The sequence below is a fragment of the Panthera tigris genome, chromosome E2, assembly GCF_018350195.1.
Source record: "Panthera tigris isolate Pti1 chromosome E2, P.tigris_Pti1_mat1.1, whole genome shotgun sequence".
Classification (NCBI taxonomy): domain Eukaryota; kingdom Metazoa; phylum Chordata; class Mammalia; order Carnivora; family Felidae; genus Panthera; species Panthera tigris.
The window spans coordinates 19,209,752-19,231,114 of NC_056674.1; the positions used below are offsets into that span (position 1 = coordinate 19,209,752).

Below are 21,363 nucleotides of genomic sequence, written 5' to 3' on the forward strand. Positions count from 1 at the left end.
TCATGATGAAATGGAACACCAGCAGTGTAAATAAAGGTGAATTCTAAATGCTAGTTTCAGTGGTATGTTCTCAAAAAAGAAAGCCTTGAACTGTAGTGTGTGCTTGTTTCTGCAGGGGTAAATACTCTCACCATGGCCAATTTTAAGCTACCAGTGGTTTAACTCACAAGATTCCTGATATTTAACAATTTGTTGTTGTGAGTTGGTACAGGCTGGCTTCAGCTTGCCAATGGGCTAAAAGCTTTAGTTCTAATGTTAGAAAGTTTTCTCTGAGAATGTGAGGAATGTCCATAGGATATATAATATCTGTACAATAAGAAATACAGTTTAAAAGCCCAGTAAGACAGTGGGTATGAGATAGATTAGCATAAGTAAAACTCAGTTGTCAGGTTATCCTGAATCCTTCAGAATTCAGCATTCACTATGGTCACATCTAGCTGGCCATTAATGTGGCAGCTTCCTAAGAGAATCCTTTTTTTGTTTTTATCTTGGAAATTGAGGCATGCTAATTTGTTAGCAATAACAAAGTAATCTTTGAGCAAAAGTAATTCTTAGATGCTTTTGTTTTCACCAAGAAAAACTGCATCAGGTCAAACATTTGTCATGGGCTGTTTTTGTTTTATTAAAATTAATTTCCCTTGTTTAAATTATTTTTTTAAATTTGGCTACCAGAACATTTAAAATTACACATGGGCCCACATTACATTTCAACTGAACAGCACTGGATATATTTTCGACAAGAGTAAAGAGATCCTAGATAAAAGTCTGAGATACAATAAGAAATGAAGAACAAAGTAAATATGTGGTTAAATTTGGACAAAGATAATTGTGTAAATAATAATAATAAGGATTTGGGGACCAAAAAACAAGAGAGAATTAAAATATGTGGCAACAATAGCCTGTAAGCCTGGGCGAGGGACAGTTAGGGTTAAAGTGATCTGTGGTCATGGATTATTCTAGAGGAGGGTAAAGATATGGACCAAATTAGCACTGGGTAAGTTAATTATACATCTTAAAATATCTAGGGATACTTATAAAAGAATGTAGAGTATATAATTACCTAACTAGTAGAGGAAAAGAATGGAAATCAGAAGATAGAAAAGTGTTCCTTAAAAAAAGAAAAAAGACAAGAAAAGAGAGTAAAAGCATAGGGCAGATAGCATAAACCAAGATTTTAGAAATAAATCTATCTGTATATAAAATTACAACAAATATAAATTGAGTAAATGTTACAGCTGAAAGACCAAGATTATTTGACTGGATTTTAAAATTATTTCAGATATTAGCCATTTGTAAGAGACACATTTAAAGCCTAATTATGTAGAAAGATTGAAAACAGAAGGATGATAAAAGATATATAAGGCAAATACAAAAAAAAGATAAATAGTAGATAAAATAGACTTTAAAACAAATAAAAAATCACTAGGACAGATCATTACACAAATTGTATTATGCAGTAGCCATCTGGCCACGTGTTTTCTCCCCCCGTTAACATTATGGTTTTGAGGCTTAGCTAGTTGATATGAGTTTTATATGCATACCAGCATTCCCTGTTGGATCCACCATTCCCCAGGAATTTATGAATATTGGGATTCCTATATTGACATGTAGGTTCCAATGGTATAGAATACAGTTTATTACGTTATTGCACCGCCCCCCCCCCCCCCACTGGAAAAGAAGGAAAGTAGGAAAGCCTGAGAAAGAAGGAAACCCTGCCATTTGTGACAACTTGGGTGAAACTTGAAGGCATTATGCTAGTGAACTAAGTCAGACAGAGAGAGGCAAATATTGTATGTGTTCACTTATATGTGGAATCTAAAAAAGTCAAACTCAGAGAAACAGGTTGTTAACCAGGGGCTGGGAGGAGAATTGGGGAAAATGGAAAGATATTGGTGAAAGGATACAAATTTCCAGTCATAAGTTAGGAAGCTCAGTTATCTAAGGTACTTTTGGTGATTATAATGAATAATACTGTATTATATACCTGATAGCTGTTAAGCAAGGAGATCTTAAATCGTCTCATCACAAAAAAGAAATGGTAGTTATGTGATGGGATGGAGGTGTTAGCTTATGTTATGGTGGTAATCATTTTGCAATATATAAATGTATCAAATAATCCCATTTTACACCTTAAACTTAACACAATGTTATATGTCAGTTATATCTCAATAAAGCTGGAAAAAATAAAGAAAAGATTGAAATGATAAAAAAAGGATATTTCCAGAAGGAGAAGACCTTGGATTTGGTCTAGAGTGACAAAGAATGACTGGGTGGGGGTGGCTCTGGTTTTTGTCGTGGATAGGAGGTGAGGTTGAGGGAAGATTCCAGAAGGGGGTGCTTATTTGAAATTCCTTGCCAGCACCAAGGGAGGGATTGCCCTGGCTTTCTTATAGCTTGGCCTAGATGTGGGGCAAAAGGGAAAGGAAGTATGTTGGGGCTGGAATACTGTCAGATTCTGGGGCACCTTCGTGGCTTAGTCGGTGCAATGTCCAACTCTTGATTTTGGCTCAGGTAATGATCCCAGGATTGTGGGATTGAGTCCTGCGTTGGGCTCCACGCTAAGCGTGGAGCTTGCTGAAGAATCTGCCTCCCTCCCCCTCTCTCTCTCCCTCTGTACTCTCCCTCACTCGCTATCTCTCCCTGAAATAAAAAATAAAAAAATTAGATTTTGTCACTGTACTCGTAGATCTAATTTATTTATTTTAACTGGTACATAGCATTCTATCATGTGATTGAAAAAAACAACTTATTTTTCAATTATTCTACTGATAGACAATTATGTATTTTATACTTTTTTACTATTAGAAACAGTTCTGCAGTGAACATCTCTGTACAGAACCTTTGCAAGATTTTTTTTTGTGGGGGGAAATGCCAGGATTTGGAATTGCTGGCTCAGAAGGTGTCCTGATTTTCAGGTGTACTAGACATTGCCAGATTGTTCTTCAATGTAACTGTATCCACTTACACTTCTTTGTCTGGAAGGAGGGAGTTTGCACTTTGTTCCAAAGGTCGGGGGAGGCCATGGGGCTGGGGGAATACTCTCATCTGAATAATGAAAAGGTAACCTGGGGGGTGGGTGGGTGGTGAGTAGGAGTGAAAAGAGGGACAGGTACAAGGCTATTATGATCATCAGGGTGAGAGTCCAGACTGCCTTGGATTGGGGGTGTCACCATCTCCTCGGGGAGATGGTGACAAATGGTGGAATTCAGGATATACTCAAGACAGACTTTACAAAACTTGCTGATAGATTGGATGTAGGCTGTGATAGAATGACTCCCTAGTTTGTCGTCTCATTGCTAAATTGGGGAAGACGGGACAGTAAGGGGACTGGGGGCATCTCGAGTTGTTTTGGCCATGTTAACTTTGAAATACCTGTTATCCACGCTGGCAGAAGTGTGGAATGGGCAGTGTGCTATGCATCCTGGGAGCTTGGGGGAGGAGTGGGGGCTGCAGAGCTACGTTTAGGGTCCTATTTAAATAAAGCCCCAGGCACGGAAGAGATTCCCTAGGTGTATAGAGAGAGAGAAGAGGTTTTCAGACTCAGCTCTGTAGAACTGTAACAGAAGCTGGGAAGGGGAAGAAACTCTAGCAGGGAAAACAGGGGCGGAGGCCAGCAAAAACCGAAATAAAACCAGGAGAGTCTGGTGAGCCAGGACCCACATGAAGACAGTACTGTAAGCAGAAGGGAAACTCCCTGTGTCACATGCTGCTGATAGATAAAGATGAGCTCTGAGTACAGACCACAATCATCTGGTTACTTTTTAATCTTTGATTTTACTATATTTTGGTACCTTAATTGTAGTACTCGGTCTTTGTTAATATTCAAAGGGAATATTTGGGGAGGGAGAATCCAACCCACCCTGCAACCCCCATTCCATTCTAGGGATAACATTAGACCAAGAATGGAAGAAAATTAAAGAATGAAAAAATGCTGGAGGGCTTGTATCTGTTGGTAGCCATTTAACCTACACCATAGTGGCATCCTGGTGTCAAGCAGCTGTGTATATTTTTAAAAAGCCCATCCGAATGCTCTAGAGGGCCTTTTATAGCATGAGTTAGAACTGCCTGGGAGATCTGATTGGCTCAATTCCACAAAGAGGGTTCCAATAGGTTTTAAAGCCTTCTGTCTCATTTCTTTGTGCTTTTGTTATTAGCTCAATAAATAATAAATAGAGGAATTACCCAGTCACTACTTTGCTTATTTATCAAGCCAAGTTCATGTTTTAATAAATTACCATTTTGGGGGTAATATGTCTGTAATTAAAACATAGCATTATGTTTATTATAGTATTCGTTTCTTCACCCGTACATATTTTCTTCAGCTATAGTTTTTGCCAGGATGTTTGTTCACTGATTGCTTCTCTGGTCCCATTCCTGTGATATCTTCTAGTAAAATGTTTGCTTTCTCCCTGAATTATTGCATGAAGAAAATTAATATTTCTTTTTCTCTGGCCCTTAAAGTAAGAAATGATACACCTTTTACAAAGATGTCTAATTTTTCTTTTTTCTTTTCCTTTTTTTAAAGCATAATGTTCTTTGGCTACTATCATGTTTTAGTTTTGCCTTTTTAATTTTTTAAATATTTATTTTTGAGAGAGAGAGAGAGAGAGAGACAGAGCATGAGCGGGGGAAGGGCAGAGGGAGAGAGAGAGGGAGACACAGAATGTGAAGCAGGTTCCAGGTTCTGAGCTGTCAGCACAGAGCCCAATGTGGGGCTGAAACTCAGGAGCTGTGAGAACATGACCTGAGCCAAAGTCAGACGCTTCACCGACTGAGCCACCCAGGTGCCCTGTAGTTTTGCCTTTTTAATGGCTACCCATATTTTTAGGGAAATGTTGGGTTGAACTGTGTGAAATTGGCTGATATTTGACCATTTTTTACTACAGAATGGGCAACTTCAGATGGTTCAACCTAACCTAATACTTTTGTTTGCTTTAGTAATATTTCTTAACACTCGCTCGACCTTTTAATTAAATGTCTGGCTTTTAGTTGTCAGAGGTGAATTTGACTAGAGCTTGGGTACTTTTTTGATCTGGGGTGCTCTCTTTTCTCAAGGGAATGCATTCTTGGCTTCCTCACCCCACACTTTGACTTTTTAGGACCGCAGGCCGCATATTACACTTGAGCCCTCTCGCGCTATGCTCTGATATTGCTAAACCCCGCATAGACGTAGCAATGAGACTTCACTTTTAAGTAAAGAGTTGGATCTGCCTATGAGCGTGGAAGGTGTGTTTTAGTTTATAGCCTTGTGGGTATTTGCAAGCTGTTTTCCATTTTACTGCTGGTCTTGGCCTGGGTGAGGGTACCTTGCAGCTGGCCTTCCCGCATCTCTCTCATGCACTACCTTCTCCACCCTCCGGAGACATGTCCTACACATTCCGCCCCTGCTTTCCTCCTCCTCTGCCTTCTCTGCTGGCTCCTTATTATAGGTCCCTCTTCTTCTTGGCAATGTAATAATAAGGGTAATAAAATAACTTCCATCATATGGAGGATTTTGTGTCAGACACTCTTTTTCTTTTCTCTTTTTCTGTGTACCGTATTATTTATTTATTTATTTATTTATTTATTTTTATTTCGTTTTTTAAAATTTACGTCCAAATAAGTTAGTATATGGTGCAACAATGATTTCAGGAGTAGATTCCTTAGTGCCCCTTCCCCATTTAGCCCATCCCCCCTCCCACAACCCCTCCAGCAACCCTCAGTTTGTTCTCCATATTTATGAGTCTCTTCTGTTTTGTCCCCCTCCCTGTTTTTATATATTATTTTTGTTTCCCTTCCCTTATGTTCATCTGTTTTGTCTCTTAAAGTCCTCATATGAGTGAATTCATATGATAGTTGTCTTTCTCTGACTGACTAATTTCACTTAGCATAATACCCTCCAGTTCCATCCAGTTGCAAATGGCAAGATTTTATTCTTTTTAATTGCTGAGTAATACTCCATGGTTTATATATACCACATCTTCTTTATCCATTCATCCATCTATGGACATTTGGGCTCCTTCCATACTTTGGCTATTGTTGATAGTGCTGCTATAAACATGGAGGTGCATGTGTCCCTTTGAAACAGCAGACTTGTATCCCTTGGATAAATACCTAGTAGCGCAACTGCTGGGTGTAGGGTAGTTCTATTTTCAATTCTTTGAGGAACCTCCATACTGTTTTCCAGAGTGGCTGCACCAGCTTGCATTTCCACCAGCGGTGCAAAAGAGATCCTCTTTCTCTGCATCCTCGCCAACATCTGTTGTTGCTTGAGTTGTTAATATTAACCATTCTGACAGGCATGAGGTGGTATCTCATTGTGGTTTTGATTTGTATTTCCCTGATGATGAGTGATGTTGAGCATTTTTTCATGGGTCGGTTGGCCACCTGGATATCTTCTTTGGAGAAGTGTCTATGTCTTTTGCCCATTTCTTCACTGGATTATTTGTTTTTTGGGTGTTGAGTTTGATAAGTTCTTTATAGATTTTGGATGCTAACCCTTTATCTGATACGTCATTTGCAAATATCTTCTCCCATTCTGTCAGTTGCCTTTTAGTTTTGCTGATTGTTTCCTTCACTGTGCAGAAGCTTTTATTTTGATGAGATCCCAGTAGTTCATTTTTGCTTTTGTTCCCCTTGCCTCCAGAGACGTGTTGAGTAAGAAATTGCTGCGGGCAAGATCAAAGAGGTTTTTGCCTGCTTTCTCCTCGAGGATTTTGATGGCTTCCTGTCTTACGTTGAGGTCTTTCATCCATTTTCAGTTTATTTTTGTGTATGGTGTAAGACAGTGGTCCAGGTTCATTCTTCTGCATGTCGCTGTCCAGTTTTCCCAGCACCACTTGCTGAAGAGACTGTCTTTATTCCATTGGATATTTTTTCCTGCTTTGTCATAGATGAGTCGGCCATATGTTTGTGGGTCCATTTCTGGGTTCTCTATTCTGTTCCATTGATCTGAGTGTCTGTTTTTGTGCCATAGACACTCTTTTCTACTTGTATTTGCTTATTTAATCTTCCCAATAACCCTCTGGTCATAATAGGTACCATTAATATACTCAGAGGTGAGCAGAACCGGCTACATACTTTGTAGGGCCCAGTGCTACATGGACAGAAACAGTGTCTTTTTTTGTGTTGTGTCTCCTGGACATGACATTAGGTATGTGTTAGATCAATGCTAATTGTGTTGACTTGAATTCAGGACTGGCCTATATAGGGATATGATGATAATTTAACTGGAACAGGAGAAGAGTTGAGCATTTAAATCGTATGAAGAGTTTCAAGAGAGGGATGGCAGAGCATCAAACCAAACACAGAGCCCTTCTAAGTGTGGGGCCTTCTGCCACAACAGGTCGCAGGCCAATGAAGCTAATGAGGAACCTGAAACAGAAGGAGGTCAAATGAAAGTCTCGCATTATGATAAGATGACCTTGCATTAAACCCAGGTCTGCAGCATCCCAAGGCCACTCGTCTAACTGCTCTTCAGCCCTGTGGGAATCTCCTGATCAGTCTCTCTTTCTCTAGTCTTTCCCTCTTCCTTTCAACCAATGGAGTGGTCTTTCTGAAACTGAAATCTGACCACAGCACAGTCCTGTGGAAACCTCTTATGAGCCACTGCCTTTGAGTAAAGCCTGCACTCCCTGACACAGAACCCAGGACCACAGAGGATCTGGCCTCCACCAGTCCCCCGACCAGTTCCCAATCGCATTGCCTCCCCACATGTACCACATATGCTTTGGTCACCCTGACCTGCTGGAAGATCTGGAACAGGCCTTGTTCTTTCTCACTTCTTGGTTTTTCATGTGCTCATCTCTTTACCTGACATCTCCCTACCCTCAGGTCTCCAGCAAATTCATACTCATTCTTGACTCTCCAGTGCAAATATTTCTTTCTGTCTGAAGCATCTCTGGCTCACTCTAGCAGAGCTGGTACCTTCCTCCCGTGTGCACTTCGTGCCGTTAAATCATGTGTGTCCGGGTGCCTTATTGCAGTATGTGTAGTCATTTGTTTTTCATGTCTGTCTCAGGCTACATTGAGCTCTTCATGGGCAGAAATAGTGTCTTCTTTGGTGTTGTGTTTCTTGGACATGACAGTAGGTATGTGTTAGACCAATGCTCATTAAATTCAGAACTGGCCTATATAGGGATATGATAATAGTTTAACTGGAACAGGAGAAGAGTTGAGGGCGTTGGCTATTGGCAACAGACCCACAGTGTCATCAGGCTGAAAAGATGAAGGTTGGATGGGTGCCTGTAACAGCTGTATGTTTGTGCTCAGCTGGGACCAAGGACAGGTGTGAACAGAAGCGTCTAAGCCTTTCGCTGCCACGAGGTCACACTGGATCATGGCACATGAGCCCATCAGTACCTAGGATGGTCCTTTGGAGAGACTGTGGGAATCTCCTGTCCCTTGAGGTCACCATGGGGGAAGAGAACATACTAGTTGCTCAAATGTGGAGGGAAATGATTTTCTTTTCTTCTCCCCTTAGGTAATGAATTAATACTTCAAAGAGAATTTCAACTTTATGCAATGATTTATATTAAAGCCCTGAACAGAAAATATAAAAGCATCAGATTTGCTAAATAAACCTAAGTAATTAGCAGTCTAATCAGTATTTTTTCAAGTTTGTTCTTTTCTGTTTCATAGGTATGTGCATTTCAAGTTTCTATTCTGCAGAGGCTACTGTATATGTGAGCCTGGTGGCCTGACCATCATTATAAGCCTTAGAGTGTGTCTTCTACTGGTGAGGAAAAGGTAGGATTGTTTGTCTTGAAAAACCTTTCATAGGTGCTTTTATGATCCTTATCCCGGGAGTATCCTTCTCCCTTCCTTCAGCATCTTTCACTGAAAAGCCTTATCTTAAAAAGATGTTTATTCCTAAGCTAGGTCACAACTATGTAGAAAGCTTTTACCAAACTTTTTTTTTTTTTTTTGAGAGAGAGACAGAGAGAGAGAGCAGGGGAGAGGCTGGGGGAGGGGGCGGGTGGGGAGAGAGAGAGAGAAAGAGAGAGAGAGGGAGGGAGAATCTTAAGCAGGCTCCATGCTCAGTGTGGAGCCCGATGTGGGGGTCTATCCCATGAACCATGAGATCATGACCTGAGCTGAAATCAAGAGTTGGATGCTCAACTGACTGAGCCACCCAGGTGCCCGACCAAACTCTTTTGAAGGTGTGATTCTAAACATTTGTCTTGCTCTATTTCCTGAAAAAAGATTTGAATTTTTGTCTTTCTCCCTTCACCATGTAGTCACATGGACCGTTTCCCAGGGTCCCTGGCTTTGCTGTGTTTCAGGCACATTTGGAGTCAGGTTCTGGAAGAATGTGAGCAGGTCGTGAGTGGTTGTCACAACCTGCTTGAGAAAGGTGTTGTCTGAATACAGTGGTCCTTATCTTTGTTTACATATGTATAGTTTCTCTGTAGTCTCCCCCTTTCTCTTGTTCTCTCTGTCTCTCTTGATATTTCCAAGGATATTTAGAAAGCCTTGGATTTTTGTCCTAATGGCTACCTTCATAGTAATACCTTTGTATATACCTTAAATACCCACCCCCTTTTTGGTCCTGTGTATTGAGTTCCTTACCAGGAGCAATGTTTTAAATAGCTTATAAATCTTTTCCATTTCTTCTCTCCACTCCCGCCTTTGATTTAAAATAAAAATTATTTTACTCATAGTTAATACCAATAAAGCAATTGGTGAGATTCTTCTTCTATATATGCTCCCCTCACTTCACTCATTTTTCATAGTTGTATTTTTTCTGCATTGTCAATGTCACATACTCTCCTGGCACCTGTACCCCCATCACTTGGTCCTGGTTCAATAGTTAAATAGTGCCCACCATGGGTCCATTGCCAACCCTCTCCAATCATTTCTTAGCTATCTGAAGTTTGTGCTCTAGTAGATGCCTTCAGGAAAGGCTCATGGGAACAATATTCCCTGAATCTCCTTTATGTATGTATGTATGTATGTATGTATGTATGTATGTATGTATGTATGTGTTTTCAAACAATTACAGACTTACAGAAAAGTCAGAGCACCAAACCAAGAATTTTTTCCCCTACAAATCATTTGAGAATAAGTCACTCACCTGATGCTTTGTCATCCCTGAATACTTTAGTATTTCCTACAAAAAAGACATTCACCTGCATATTCTTGATGTTAAGAAAATTGCATTGACACGTTACTAACATCTAATACTCAGACACAATTCAAAGTTTCACCAAGTGTTCTGATAACACCTTTTAAAGCAAAAGGATCCACCGAGGATCATGTATTGGATTAAGTGGTCACTTCTCTTTACCTCCTTCTATCTGGAACAGTTCCTCAGACTTTCCTTGACTTTAATACTTTCCAAGATAACAAGGCAGTTATTTCATAGAATGTCCCTCAAATTGGGTTTGTCTGATGCCATCTGATGATTAGAGTCAGGCCTTACATTTTGGGGGAGAATACTACAAAAGTGATACTGTGTTCTCAGATGTCATACAATTTTGATTTGTCCCATTACTCATGTGTTCACTGTGATCACTTGATGAAAGTGATATTTACCAGGCTTCTCTGCTGTAAAGTTACTCTTTCCCTCTTTGTAGTTAATTAGCACTTTGTTAGAATGTACTTTGAAAATATGTAAATACTCTATTCCTCATCACATTTTCAATTTATTCATTCATTCATTTATATCAGACTTAAGGTTTCCTATTTCATTTGGTGGATTACATTCCATTACCATCATGATTTATTTTGAAACCCAAACTGCCCTAGACTTTGTCCCACATTTACATCTATGTCTGTCTATTATGCATCCATCATCCATACATCCTGTCATCCATCCATCCATCCATCCATCATTCATCTATCAATCAACCAATTAATCAATCACATACCTATATATCTAACTGGAATCACATCAATACCTCCAATTCCAATTCAGTACCACAAAGTTTTCTTTATATTTCACTCCTTTTCCACATTTGCATCTCTTTTCTTCAACAGTGAGACTCTGGTTCCTATTTTGCTTAATATCATAACTTGTTTTTTCAATTCTCCTGCAAGTTACAGATGCCCCAGCTTAACTACTACTTTCACCTCTTGCATGGATGCTCTTCTTACTCTGCTTGGGATCTCACTTCCATTTCAGGATGTCCCCTGTGTGGATGCCCTCTTACCCCACTCAGGCATTTACCTATCCCCTGTGCCCCATCATCCTACTTGGCCTCTGACTCCCTGTACTGGGGTGCCTCCCCACCCTCCCTCCATATACATCGATGCCTCCTTCCCCTGCTTGAGCCTTGGCACCCCAAGCCACATTGTCCTTTGTATCCCAGAGTCTAAAGACTCTGACTTTCTATGTCAGGCTTCACCCCTTGTGCTCCAACGCATCATGGCATGCCTCCCTTTTGTCAGTGTCTTCCTCTTCCCACTCAGACTCTGCTAGGTACCCTCCTCGTGAATGCCTTCCTTAGCCCACTTGGGCTTTTGCATCCCACTTAAGCCATCGTGGCTGCTTCTTGACTTCACCCCCACCCCTTGTGCAGGTGACTACCTTGTTTTCCCCTACTTACTGGCCAAGTTAGGACTCCCCCATTAGGAAAGGAAGGAGGAAGATGAAGAGGGAAAGCTGATATATGATATCTTTTGTGCTCATAAGAAATTTGTCTGTTACTTTATACTTGAAAGGTATTCAGGATATAATCTTTGGTGAACATTATCTTTCCTGGAGAATCTTAAATATGCTACTTCTGTGTGTTCTGGCTTTGAAGGTTACTGTTGAAAAGTTTGATGCCAAGATGATTTACTCTTCCTTAAAAGTCACTTTGTCTTGGGGTGCCAGGGTGGCTCAGTTGGTTAAGCGTCCAACTCTTGATTTCAGCTCCCCGGTTATGATCTCATTGTTTGTGAGTTCGAGCCCTGCATTGGGCTCTGCACTGACAGTGTGGAGCCTGCTTGGGATTCTGTCTCCCTCTTTCTCTGTCCCTTCCCTGCTTGCTCTCTATCTGTCTCAAAACAAATGAAAATAAACTTTGAAAAAAGTCACTGTCTTTTTGCCTGAATGCTGACAGTTTTTTTCTTCTTTATAGTTCCATTATTTTACTAGAATATGTCTCAGTGTTGACCATTCTGGGTTGATTTTCTCAGGTACACGGTGTGTCTTATAAATATGAAGGTTTGAGTCTCCTATTTCAGGGAATTTTTTGAATTATACTTTTTTTAAAGTGTTTTTTCAGTTACATTGCTTTGATTTTCTTCCCATGCATATGTTGGCTCTTTTTTGCTTGTCTTCTATGTCTATCATTTTTCTCTTATGTTTTTTATTCCTTTCTTAATTTCTCTTTTAGTGTCTTTTTTTTTTTTCTCATTTTCATAAATGAGTACTCTTACTGTACTTTCTGTGGTTTCTGGTCATTCCTTCAGGTTTATTCTTCACTCCTGAATTTTTTTCCCTTTTATTTAGAACTGTTTCTGAGCTCTGTCAGCTCCTTTCATATCTGCTTCGTGTCTGGCCATCTTTTTTTTTGTTGTTGTTGTTATTTATTTATTTATTTATTTAGTTTTTTATTTTTTTAAATTTATATCCAAATTAGTTAGTATATAGTGCAACAATGATTTCAGGAGTAGATTCCTTAGTGCCCCTTACCCATTTAGCCCATCCCCCCTCCCACAACCCCTCCAGTAACCCTCATATGTTATATATGTGTGTATATGTGTGTGTGTGTATATATATATATATATATATATATATATTCTCCATATTTATGAGTCTCTTATGTTTTGTCCCCCTCCCTCTTTTTATATTATTTTTGTTTCCCTTCCCTTATGTTTGTCTGTTTTGTCTCTTAAAGTCCTCATATGAGTGAGGTCATATGATTTTTGTCTTTCTCTGACTGACTAATTTCACTTAGCATAATACCCTCCTGTTCCATCCACATAGTTGCATTGTCTGGCCATCTTGTTTCTGAGCTTTCTTAGTTCTCATTTATGCTGCTCTTTCATAGGTTCTACTATTGTCTTAATTTTATTTAACTCATTTTGAAATATTAGCTCACTGTTTTCATCTGCTTTGTAGTCATATTATCCTGGTTAATATTTATTTTCTAAATTATGTATGTGAACCATTTTTCTCTCTTTTTGATATGTATATTTTAATGTTTATTTGTTTATTCTGAGAGAGAGACAGAGCGTGAGTGGAGGAGAGACAGAGAGGGAGACACAGAATCTGAAGCAGGCTCCAGGGTCTGAGCTGTCAGCACTGAGCTGACATGGGGCTCAAACCCACAAACCACAAGATCATGACCTGAGCTGAAGTCAGATGTTTAATAGATGGAGCCACCCAGGCACCCCTCTTATTGATTTTTGAATGGGGGATTGACCATAATCTTTTTCTTTAAGTTTATTTATTTATTTTGAGAGAGAGTGAGAGCATGCATGCATGCATGCGGGGTAAGGTCAGAGAGAGAGAGAGAGAGAGAGAGAGAGAGAGAGAGAGAGAGCGGCTCCCTCCTAATCCCAAGCAGGCTCTGTACTGTCAGCATGTAGCCCGATGTGGGGCTTGATCTCACAAACTGTGAGATCATGACCTGAGCCAAAATCAAGAATCAGATGCTTAACCAACTGAACCACCCAGGTGGCCCAACTATAATCTTTTTCTGTTGTTGAAGTTGTATTTTTAGAAGGAAGTTCATGTGTAGGTGTTGGGGGTTGGCCACAGTGTCTTTCTCTCCTTATTCTATCACAAAGTATTTAATGGTTCTTGTGCATTACTCTCTTCAGTGCTTTGTGATATTTACTTCTTCTTGTCCCCTTCCTGATGAGTATTTTAACTTTTTCTCTCTTTCATGCCCAGGTATCCTGCCCAGATCAACTTGGGCTCTACTCCCAGCTGTTTCTCTTCTCCCTTTCCAAAAGGAAGCTCCACTGGGTGTTCCTGAGTGTCCCAATGGCCAGGTGCTTAGCACCTTTCAATCTTCCTGTAGCTGCCTTACTCTCACCAGTGAAATCCCTCCCAGTTTTACCTGTTGTATCTGGATTCACACCTGAGTAGGAGCCCCTCCTTCTGGAACTGAGCACTAGGTGTCAATCTCTCAGTGGCCCAGCACTTAGACCCTGGGTTTCTCCTGTTTCTGGACTGCTTTCATTCTCTTGAGGGTCTTAATGCTGTCAGTGGTTGCCCCCACCCACCTGTATTATGTTGTTGAGGATTCTTTGTGACCTAGTTTTGTTGATGACATTACCCATGGGTTTTGTCTCTTGCTATCCTACTTAATCTTTTAAGAGGGGATTTGGGAAAATTACAAAACCGTGCTGTCAACATTTGTATCTTAACCTCTCTCCTCTTTTTGTCTGTTTTCACAGCCTGAACCCCATCCATCTCTGTGTGCTTTTGATTAGAGTTTAAAAGAACTCTCTAAGGATCCATTCTATATAGAATGACTCATCTCATTCTCTAGGGATAGATTCTTGGCTCTTACTCCTGTTAGAGGTTTGGCTGTGCAAAGTCACATGAGGGAGTAGTGAGCTCTCAGGTTTCTTATGAGGAAAGAGGAAAAGCCAATAGGATTTTTAGAATGTGATAAAAATTGCACATTAATATTTATGTGTATTTTGTTTTCTGTGGAGGTGATCATGTTGCAGTGTTTTACTACTAAAAAGCCTATTTAAAATAAAGGAAGCATCTTGCTTCTTTATGTTTTTGTCCTTTTTCCCCCTCTTATACATTAAGCCTATTTTATTTTACTTTTGCTTTATTAATTAAATGTAATATTTTTAGTAGCATCATGATCTAGAATTTTCTGATACATGTTTTATTCTGGGTCTGAGTTCAGAACTTTCCTTAGTATTAGGGTTAAAATTGGTCATAATTTTGTATTTTGGGTTTAACTGTTGTCAGAGTCTAATTTAAAACCCTCAGTTTATTGCTGCTTTCTTGGCTATAGCAGTAGTGAGTGTTGTTTTTAGATATCTGTAAGTGATTGCTAGTATCTTGTAAAGTATGATAACATAATCTTTGTATTATTTACTATAAATATGATTTCTTCTTATAAAGTATGACTTTGATCTTCAAAAGAGTTTGTCATGTTTATTGTACATTATGTAACTCTAAATTTTGATCTCAATTATGTGGCTAGAAAAAGCAAATCAGAAGAAATGAAGCTGAATGGAGTAGAAGAACCAGAGGCAAAAAACAGAATTTAGTCAAATGCATCAGATCAAGTAGAATTTATACCAGGAATACAAAGTTGGTTTACCATTTAAAAACTAATCATTGTACTTCATTAGATTGACAGAAAGAAGAAAAACCATTTGATCATCTCAATAGACACCAAGAGGCATTTGATGCATTTCTAAATTAATTCAAGATTGAAACTCTTGGAAAATTAGGACTAGAAAGTAACTTTAACAGTCTCATAAAGAGGAGCAGCATTATGCTTAAAATATTGAAAAGTTTTCTCCTAAGATTGAGAAAAAGATGAAATTGTCCATTTGCCCTGTTACTCATCAGTGAGCTGAAGGTTCTAGGTAGAATTAAAGATTAAAAAGACAGCAAAAAGAAATAAATGATATGAAGATCAACAGAAGAAAAAGTAGGGGTGCAGAGACATGCTGTGCGAGAGATACTGAAGGAAATCCTTTGGGTTGGCATGAAAGGGCACTAGATAGTAACTTAAATCTATATTCCCATTCAAAAAGAGGGGGAAATGAGAGGCACAAAAGAGCCACTGGTTCATAGCTGTTCTGAAATCCAGCCAGGCAAATGTAGGAAGTTCCATGATTAGGTTTCAAGGTCTGGGGATAATTATCTGTGGTTGTGATATTGTAAGAAATATATATTTTGTTTCTGTTCCAGGTTTTTGACATAGAGCCCTTAAAACCTTGTAATTTCCTGAGTGATAAGGAAACATCTTTTGGTCTAATATTCAGTCTTCAACCCCCGGTTCTTAACACAAGAGCTTCTAAGACCTTTAGAATCTCTGGAATGATGAGTGTCTTTTGTATACTAATGAGATGACTGGGGGCTGGGGCCCTGTATCTAGAGCTTCAGGATGGGGGCTGGTCACCAGAAAGACCAAGGCATAATTAGAAGGTTGGAATTGTTTGTCAAATTCCCTGACCTCTGGGGAGGGGAAAAGGGCTAGAGATTGAGTTTATTGCCAATGGCAATTATGCCTACAGAGTAGAGCCTCTATTAAAGCCCTAAACAGTGGGGTTCAGAAAGCTTCTGGGTTGGTGAAGAAATCCACATGCCAGGAGTGGGGGCATAGCCCAAACTCTATGGGGACTGAAGTTCCTATCCTTGGGACCCATACAGATCTCACCCTATGTACCTCTTTGGCTGGCTGTTCACTTGTATCCATTTTTAAAAATGTTTATTTGTTTTGAGAGAGCGTGAGCAGGGCAGAGTAACAGAGGGGAAGAGAGCACCGACTCAGGAGGAGGATGTGAGATCATGACCTGAGCCCAAATCAAGAGTCAGATGCTTAACTGACTGAGCCACCCAGATGCCCCACTTATATCCTTTATATTATCCTTATTATAATAAACCAGTAAATGTAGGTAAAGTGTTTCTGTGGGCTGTTACAGCAAATTATCAAACCTAAGGAGGGGGTTGTGGAAACCCCTGATTTGTATCTAAGTCAGTTGGAAGAAAGAGAGGCCCGAGATTTGCAATTGGCATCTAAAGTGGGTCAGTTCTATAGGATTGAGTCCTTAATTTGTGGGATGTGATGCTAACCCCAGGCAGATAGTATCAGAGTTGAATTGAATTATAGAACATCCAGTTAGTGTCCTGAGAGTTGGAGAATTACTTCTTAGTGCAGAAAATCTCATATGTTTGATATCAGAAGTGTGAGTAGAGAAACCATTTTTCCTTGTGTTGTGGAGCTCTGATCTTTGGAATCTTGGTTCTGTCTGTTAAGTCATCCTTCCCTTTTCATGAAAGATAGCAAGTGCTTAAACCTGAGTTTTATCAGCCTGCTCCCTGACAATAGACTTTTGGGGTCCCACAGTTTCCTTTCATTTTGTGCCCTTTCCCCCTTTTGGTCTATTCTCTTAGTTTCTGCCGAAATAATTTTCTCAAGAAACTTTTGGGCCTTCCACGGATTTCACTTAGATTCACTCCATTATAACAAAGCCACACACACACAGATATTTTTGAGATCAGCCCTTCTCTACCCAGCGCTCCTGCCAAGAGGACTGGGAGACAATTTCCTAAGCTCCTATAGGCTGTATCTATGGTTTGATTGAGCAGATCTGAGACTTGCCCTTCATCTCTTGAAGGGGCGATTTGTGTGGTCGAATATCCTGACGTTTTTGCTCTTTCTGAGATTTAAGTGACAGGTTGTACATTCACACCCCCAGCTTTTTCTGCATGGTATGCCTTCCTGACAGTGCTTGGGAATCATTTAATAGTTATTTGCTGTTTGGAAAGACTAAGAATTTAAAAAGTCATCCAGTTCCGGTTCCTTTTATGTAAGACTTTTCCCCCTTATCTCTTTCCTCTCACATTGTACTATAAGCAGCAAGAAGAAACCAGGTGGCACCCTTAGTACTTTGCTTGGAAATTTCCTAGTTTATCTAAACCAACTTGGTTATCTAACCAAATTAATTATTTACAAGTTCAGTTTTTCACATAACTGCAGGAGACCATGTAACTAAGCTTTCTGCCACTATGTAACAAGGGTCCACTTCCTTCATTTTCTTTTCTTTTTTCAATATAATTTATTGTCAAGTTGGCTAACATACAGTGTATACAGTGTGTTCTTGGTTCTGGGGGTAGATTCCCATGATTCATTGCTTACATACAACACCCAGTGCTCATCCCAACAAGTGCCCTCCTCAATACCCATCACCTATTTTTCCCTCTCCCCTGCACCCCCCCATCAACCCTCAGTTTGTTCACTGTATTTAAGTGTCTCTTATGGTTTGCCTCCCTCTCTGTTTGACACTATTTTTTCCCCTTCCCTTCCCCCATGGTCTTCTGTTAAGTTTTTCAAGTTCCACATATGAGTGAAAACATGATACCTGTCTTTCTCTGACTGACTTCACTTAGTCCAATACCCTCCAGTTCCATCCACGTTGTTGCAAATGGCAGGATTTCATTCTCTCTCATTGCCAAGTGGTATTCCATTGTATATATAAACCACATCTTTATCCATTCATCAGTTACTTCATTTTCTAAGAACATGTTCCTCGTTTCCTTCTGAGCTGTCACTGGGAGTATCCTCCAAGTCCAAATTTCTACCAGCAGTCTGTTTAGGGCACTTTGGGCTTTCTCTATGATGCTTGTCAGAATTCTTTTAGTCTCTGCCCACTACCTGCTTCCAAAGCCACTCCTACATTTTTAGGTATTTGTTACAGTAGCACCTCATTTCCAGGTAACAAAGCCTTTACTAGTTATCTATCACTGCTGTGCAGTAAAGGATTAGCTCAGCAGGTCTGGGTTGTCTAAACCTTGTATGTTCCAAAGAAAGGTATGGTCCTTGCCTGGCTCCAGAGAGATAGCTTGTACTTTTGAACATCCTACCTGTTAAGTGTTTTACCTGAAGCCGTGGGTCATGCCAGAGAGTTTATGCTAACATTTTGATTTATGGTGGGGCCATGGGCTACACAGTATGTATTTGCTCTCTGGTAGGGCTGGATATTGAAGGTCACACACCCAGGGAGTCAGCCATGCCTATGTAATGAACCTCCAATAAAAACCTTGGGCACCAAGCCTTGAATGAGTTTCCCAGGCGATACTCTGTGTGAGTTGTCACACATCGTTGCTGGGGAATTAAATGCTGTCCACGTGACTCCAGTGGAAGAGGGCAACTGGAAACCAGGATCTCTTCTGCACTCTGCTTCATGCATCTTTTTCCACTGCTAATTTTAATCTGTATCCTTTAACTGTAATACACTCTAGCCATGATTATAGTGGCTTTGCTGAATTACAGGAGTCCTTCTAGCAAATTATTAGGCCTGAGGGTGGTCTTGGGGGCCCCTGCACACAGCTGCATGACAAATTACCACGAATTTATTTATCCTTATTATTTTTTATTACATCAATTAACCCATGTATTATAGGCCAGCAACGTTTCAAGCCGTGGAGCTTCCACTGGTCTTTCAACTCCTTCAGTCTTCTGATGGCAGACTTTACTGTGACAGCAGAAGTGGTGCTGTGGGTCCAGGCACAACTTGCTACTGTTTTCATGCAGGAACCACAATGCCAGATCCCCACAGCTCACGTTTTCATCTCCCTTTTGTCCCAGAAAGAGCAAGTATTCTTGGTGTGCTGGCTTACTTCAATCTTCTTCACCATTTTCCTGAGGGAGGCACCATAATGGGTCCCATATTTACCAATGATTCCAACCTTCTAGGGGTATTTAGCCATGTCGCTGCAAACTAGGTCTGCGCCCAGAGAGCCAAATTACCACAAACTGAGTGACTTAAAAGAAAACACACTTGTTTTCTCACGAGAATCACGGAATTGGCTGGCCTGTGTTCTTGTCTGGAAGTTCAGCCGGGGAAGGATCTACTTCTGAGTTCACACAGGTTGTTGGCAGAACTCATTTCCTTGTGGCTGTAGGGCTGAGGGCCACAGCTTCTGGCAGGCTGTTGACTGCCTTCAGGCCCTGGAAGCTGCCCTCAGCTTCTCGGCAAGAAATTCCTATAGGCCTCATAGCCTTTCTTATTTCTTCACCGAGAGGGTCTCTCAGGTGAGTTTGATAGCAAGATGGAGTCTTACATTATATAATGTGATCATGGAGTGATATCCCATCACCTTTTACCATATATTGTTGATTTGAACCAAATCACCCACCTGCCCACATTCACAGGGAAGGACTGTTCAAGAGTAATATCAGATGGTGGGATTATTGGGGGGAGGGTCACCTTAGAGTGTGTCCAACACAAGTCTTATGAGGAGTTTCACTGTAAAGTAAAAGAAAAATAGGGCATCAGTCAGGGGGTAAAGTAAGGTCAAAAACTTTGAGATGTGGAAAAATGTGTGCTGATGAGAGTGATTCAATAGAGAGGAAATAATTGATGAAATGATGTTTATGGGTCAGCCATTCTATTCTTTTTACTATTGAATGCAATAAAAATTCTTATTTTGTCTTTCCCATATCAGAAAATACCTAACTTATGGGCCTCATTCCCCTCAAGTTTTGGTAAGGAATATATATGCTAGGGACAGTTCAGGAAGCGGTGATCATTTAGGATATAGGAGAAAAGTCTTAGAGCTTATATTTTTATTCTTTTTATGCTGCCCCTTGCCATTTTTTATTTTACATGTTTTATAATATACATGACATATTAGTACAATGTTACGAATAAGTTATAAATAAAATATCCATACATTTGGAGAGCATGTTAACATATTTTTTTTACTAATAAGATACCAAATAAAAAAGATTATAAAGTACTTTTCCATCTTAGAGGTTTGTGTTTGGGGAAAAGATTCCATTCTATTTAGTTTCTTCACAGAGTGATTTGAAGAAGTGATCACTTAAAATTAGTTTTCTGCTCAGGCCCTCACATTTATGAAAAGATATCACTGGATCATGACAAGCCACTGGTGACTTCAGGATTCGATGTGATTTTTAAACTTTCCCTTTTATAGCTTTTAAGGTTTAAAAATTATTCTTGCAGAACACTTTTGCTAATACAAAATATATAGTAATGTTTATATTTCAGTTCTTACTAGTTTCCCAATTATTACTTACCAATAATTCTATTGTAGTAATAATGTGACGTTTAACTCAGGTTAGTTTGGTTGAATTTATGTTAAATACTGATGGTTGGGCCATTTTCTTAACATATTAGGGCCCTTTCCTGGCTTATAGCTAAGCCTACTTAGAAAATAATTTAGGCCCAAGAAGTTAGGAACTGAAGCAATTTTAATGAGAAAGAGTTTGGTACACTGCCTTTTATAATATTCCTGCTCACCGAAAGGATTCCGTAAAGACTTGGTATTTAAGACTTCACCACAGTGCCATTTTATTTGTCATTCTAAGACATACTCTGGGCCTCAAAACAGGTATTGCCACTGAAACACTCCTAGAGATGCCCTGTCGATTGTGTGGTAATGTATTTGTCTGGAATGGCAACATACATCTTTCAGTCTCCTGAAATACATGCCTTTCAATCTTCAGCTTTTGAGTAGTTTTGCCTACAGAAAGACCCCAGTGCAGTGCCCCCTGCTGGTGAATGGCAGCTGAGAGTTTGCATCATGTCAGTGATGGACAGAGTGGGTCCCTTTGCTGACACTGAGCCGGGGGGTGATGCTGAGCCTGCCAGGTCATTTTAGATCAGGTCATTAAAGGAACAGAAGGTCGAATCGATATAAAATGAGCAGCTCATGGTTTTCTCTACATTTTTTAGACATGTGATGATTTGCCATAGCTCAGTTTGGCTGATAGAATA

General features: G+C 39.9%; 1 pseudogene; it reads right to left on the reverse strand.

Moving 5' to 3' along the window:
* Positions 1-19,330, reverse strand: part of LOC102958437 — a 73,976-nt pseudogene extending 54,646 nt beyond the window's left edge.
* Positions 19,331-21,363: the final 2,033 nt, after the last annotated feature.